Source organism: Portunus trituberculatus, chromosome 40 (genome assembly GCF_017591435.1).
Source record: "Portunus trituberculatus isolate SZX2019 chromosome 40, ASM1759143v1, whole genome shotgun sequence".
Lineage (NCBI taxonomy): Eukaryota > Metazoa > Arthropoda > Malacostraca > Decapoda > Portunidae > Portunus > Portunus trituberculatus.
In genome coordinates this window covers 28,317,812-28,322,811 of record NC_059294.1, presented here as the reverse complement: position 1 = coordinate 28,322,811, position 5,000 = coordinate 28,317,812, and the positions used below count along the sequence as shown (strand labels likewise).

The following is a 5,000-nucleotide window of genomic DNA, read 5'->3' as shown; positions in this document are numbered from 1 at the left end:
AGGAGAGAGACAAAAGAGAGAAAGGAAGACATGAACAGGAATGAGAGAGGAGTAAAGAATAATGTGAGAGGAGAGGAAGAAATTCACACAGACTAAATAGTTTCGTAAAGATGGAGGAAAATAGAAAAGAAAAGGAAGAGAGAAGGCAGAGGAAATGATAAGGAAGGAAGCAAGAACTGGAGAAGAAAGGAATGGGAGATAATAGTCATGTATATGGAAAGAGAAAAGAGGAAAAAAGAACGAAGACTACAGTTACGTGAAAATGGAGGAGGGTGGGGAGGGAAATGGAAATGAATGGAGAAGAGAAGGAGAGGAAGAAAGGGAGAGAACAGGAGAGGAATGGGAGGGATGGGAAAAATCAAGTAAATGGAAAGAGAAAAGGAGGAAAGGGAGAACAAAAAACACACAATTTCCTGGAGAAGAATGCGGAAGGATATGGAAAGAAAGAGGAAGGGAAGGAAAGGAAGGAAGATCTGGAGAGAAATGGGAGGGGAGGGAGGAATCATGGAGGGCATGGGTGGAGGGAACAAACACGGTCCCTCCTTCGCCTAATGACGGTCGAAATGGTATTCAAGGGAGGCATCGTCCTTACCTCCCTCCTTCCTCCTCCTTCCCTCCTTCCTTCTCTCACTGCGCCCATCCCACCCTCTCCTCCCTCAACTCACTCCTTTTCTCCTCTTCTCCTTTTCTTCTCCTCTCATCCTTTCTATTGAAGCGATTCTCTCTCTCTCTCTCTCTCTGATACCCCTTCCTTTCTTTCTTTTCTATGGTTTGGTATTGGAAGGCGCCTTGTTGCTTTGATTATACTCTCTCTCTCTCTCTCTCTCTCTCTCTCTCTCTCTCTCTCTCTCTATGGTTTGATATTGGAAGGTGCCTCTCTTCTCTCTCTCTCTCTCTCTCTCTGAAATTTTTCGTAATCAAATAATTCCTTCCACTTTTATCCTTTCATTCTATCTCCTTTCATGCTTTCCTACTTTCCTTAACGCATTATCTCCTCTTCCTCACACATTTTTCTCCCTCCCTTATCTCCTCCTCCTCCTCCTCCTCCTCCTCCTCCTCCTCCTCCTCCTCCTCCTCCTCCTCCTCTTCCTCCTTCAGACATGGTAGGAATACATGCGCCTCGAAGGAACCAGTGATAATCCTTATATGGAAGACACACACACACACACACACACACACACACACACACACACACACACACACACACACACACGCACAAACACACACTTGGTGCTAGAGTGCCAAAGGGAGGGAAGAAGGGATAGAGGGAGGGAAGAAGGAAAGAAGGGGGAAGGGAAGAGACAGACGCAGGGAATAGAGACTGGTATAATTGTCCTTTTCCGCTCTGTTGATAAATACTGAAGAGATTCCTCACCTCACCTCTCCACCTTCACCCTCCACCCTTGCCTCCACCTCCTGCCCTTCCTCTTACCCTGGCCCCTCCTCTTCTCCTACCTTAACCTCTTTCTTCCACCTTATAGCACTCACTGATCTGCTTCCTTCATATCTTATTATTTGCTCCTCTCCTTTGCTCCTTCACTCTTTAATATTTCATCAATCAAGGAAACACGTGTAAATCGCTTATCTCTCTCTGTCTTTCTAATGTTTTTCTTTGAGTTTACTAAGAAATGCTTCTCTTTACATCTTCTCTGTCTATTTATATTGGTAAAGTCTAGTTTGTCCATCTGTATAATGCTGGAGTGATGATCTGTGTCTCATCTAGATTTCCAGACTTGTTCTCTTATAAGTCTGTGCTCATGAAGGAAAAAATATATATGTACTATCTTCTTTACTAGGGTGTCCGAAACTACTTGCATTCATTCAGTCATCCATTCATTCATTCATTTCCATTTCGTCGTACAACTGAAACGCAAATATTCTTCGTAGAAATTACTTATTGAGTCATCACAGTGGAAATCAACTCGCCATCTCTCGCCAACTATACTGAAAAACCTCCTGTAAAGTCACTGCTTCCATTCACTCCCTTCTCGCTTCTATGACAACCAGAACACTTATACGCACGTTAAGTAAAACTGTAGTAATCTCATAACGGAGTTTTACCTTCACCCACTTCCTACTTCTCTCAAATTATGAAACGGCAAAAGAGAAAGAGAGAGAGAGAAAAAAAAAACAGCAGGTAATCTTTTTATTTATTTTTTCCTATCCACCCTTCAGTTTTCAACCTCTGACCCGCCACTACTTGTGTTAAAAACCAAACCACCTTTACTCTCTTTTATCCCTTCGTTCTCACCCACTCCTCGCTCCCTTCCCTTGCTCCCTTACCCCCAAAACTACCACGCCGCATTCACCCCGCTGGCCCCGAGTGTTCCAGGGGTTGGTGTGGGGTGAAGTGTGGTGAAACGGGGTGATTAACTCGGGTGTGGCAGTGGTGAGGGGAGTTAATGGGGAGGCAGTACTGGTGGTGACGATGGTGGTGGTGGTGGTGGTAGTGGTGGGGAAAGATATTTGGTCAAAGGATCGTGTTGGGGAAGAGAGAGAGAGAGAGAGAGAGAGAGAGAGAGAGAGAGAGAGAGAGAGAGAGAGAGAGAGAGAGAGAGAGAGAGAGAGAGAGAGAGAGAGAGAGAGAGAGAGAGAGAGAGAGAGAGAGAGAGAGAGAGAGAGAGAGAGTGTTGGGGACTGAATGGGGAGAGAAAAGAATAAGAAATAGGAAAAGGTGCAAAAAAATTATCTGTGTTATGTTCTTGTTCAGGAAAAAAAAAAAAAAAAAAGGTTATCATGGTGAGCGTGACTGTCTGAGTTGGGTAAGCCGGGTGAATGAGTGAGAGGAATAGGAAGTGAGTACGAAACACTTAAGGATTGCACATTACTTTAGGAGTGAACGAGAAAGTCACGAAAGATAATAGATTGGAGTAATAGAAAACTCAACCAGATCGAGGATGTAAGGAGGAGGAAAAACTTAATGAGCTGTACAACTGACAATATTCGGAGGTGAAATACTATAAGAACATTAATCAAGAAATGGACTGAGAAATATGAGGAATAATATGGTGAAGTAGTGGAAATGAAAACAAGTCGCAGATACGAGGTGACGAAAAGACTAAGTAAAGAGTATAAGAAGAACATTTAAGGGTAAGAGAAATAATCAATGAGTGGGGAAATAAGAGCCTGAGTGACAGAATGAAAAGGAGTGACTTCGTAGATAAAAGAAAAAAAAATAGGTAAATTAAAGAATAAGATGTGAAAGTAAAAGAGGTAGAGTAGATTTGAGAAGCAAGTCAGAGTAACGGAAGTAGCGGCGGCATTAAGTACTCTGGGAAGGCGAGGCTACGATGACTGTCACCTTGAGCTACACTTAATGGCACACCAATTCACAGCACGCTCCATTCACGACTCAAACATCGCTACTCATCATCATCCTTTTCCTTCTGTTTCTACTACTACTACTACTACTACTACTACTACTACTACTACAATCACCACGGTTACTGTTACCAATTATCTTCATGTTAGGAGGGCACAGGGCAAGGACGAAAAAGAGGAAATAATAAAAAAAGGCTCACGAATATTTCAAGCCTTAAACAAAAGAGGAAAAAAGGATTAATATAAACTGGAGGATAATTGACTACCATCACTACTACTACTACTACTATTACTACTACTACTCTTAACACTCTCTTAACACTCGCGACCATCATCACTACCACTACAACAGTTTCGCTACACCTTCTACTTTCAATACTCACCACTACCACGACCACCACCACCACCACCAGCACTTCCCGCCTAACTATCAGCACAGAGGCCTCGTGATTGCCCCCGAAGTGGCTGCTGAGGAAGGTAATGGAGTCATTCAAGCAAAATAACAATAAAGACCACAAAAAGAGAAAGGCCATAAGCAGGAGTGGCGGCGGCTTTAGTGGCTGTGGTGGTGGTGGTGGTGGTGGAATTCTTGGCCACAATAACCAGCTAATATTGAGAAAAGAAATCGTGACATGTGGCTTTACTTTGCTGGGATTATTTTTTACGTTTTCTTTTCTCTTGGATTATAAGAGGGATTGTACGCCCTTAGGAAACACACATTCTCTCTCTCTCTCTCTCTCTCTCTCTCTCTCTCTCTCTCTCTCTCTCTCTCTCTCTCTCTCTCTCTCTCTCTCTGTCTCTCTGTCTCTGTCTCTGTCTCTGTCTCTGTCTCTGTCTCTCTCTCTCTCTCTCTGACCCTCGTGACCCAGCCCTCACCCGTCTGACCTCTGGGACATCGAGGGTCGCGGGTCAGGGTCAATGCGGTGGTGGAGTGAACAGCCAGTCCGCTTAAAGCCCGCACACCACACACGCACACACACGCGCGCACGCAACACCAACACGCACATGTAACACGTACACGTAACACGCAATGGAACGTGCACGGGCATTTACGGACCTACCCACACCTGGCAAGACACACACACACACACACACACACACACACACACACACACACACACACACACACACGACAAGATTCCTCTTCACATACTTTCGTTTCTAAAGTGGAACAGAGAAACCCTTCAAGTTAAGAGACTGACAGTATTAAGTCCATTTACTTCTCAACCTTTACTCTCTTTTTTTCATCTCTCTCTCTCTTCCTTTTCTTCTATTTTTTTGGTCACATTTACTCCTGCGTCTCTTATTCCTTCGCTCTCTCTCTTGCACATTCCAAGAAGCCTTACGTACTTCCTTCACTCCATTGTTAATCTTCTTTCGGTGCTAAGTGGCTTGTCTCATTACGATTCTTCCTGCCCCAGCCTCTTTGGGTGAGGTTTGTTCTGTTATTGCTGCTGCTGCTGCTGCTGCTGTTGTGGCGGCGGCGGCGGCGGTGGTGGTAATAGTGGTGGTGGTGGTAGGGTAGTGGAAGTTGTAGTAGTGTATGTTGTTGGTTTTGTTTAATTCTTAGCCGCTTTAGAGAAGGTTTATGTCGTTTAGTTGTCAGTCTGTCTGTTTGTTTGTTTGTTGGTGTCGGTGGTGGTGGTGGTGGTGGTGGTGGTGGTGGTGGTGGTGGTTCA

General features: G+C 44.4%; 1 protein-coding gene and 1 long non-coding RNA gene across 32 annotated transcripts in view; both read right to left on the bottom strand.

Annotated features, from left to right (window-relative positions):
- LOC123516088 overlaps positions 1-296 on the bottom strand; it is a 1,712-nt gene extending 1,416 nt beyond the window's left edge. The window contains exon 1 of the long non-coding RNA XR_006678084.1: positions 1-296. This exon is cut by the window's left edge and continues 435 nt beyond it. This is a non-coding gene — a long non-coding RNA (uncharacterized LOC123516088).
- The window catches only part of LOC123516083 (titin-like), a 562,881-nt gene that overhangs the window by 78,511 nt on the left and 479,370 nt on the right, over positions 1-5,000 (bottom strand). The window lies entirely within an intron of this gene.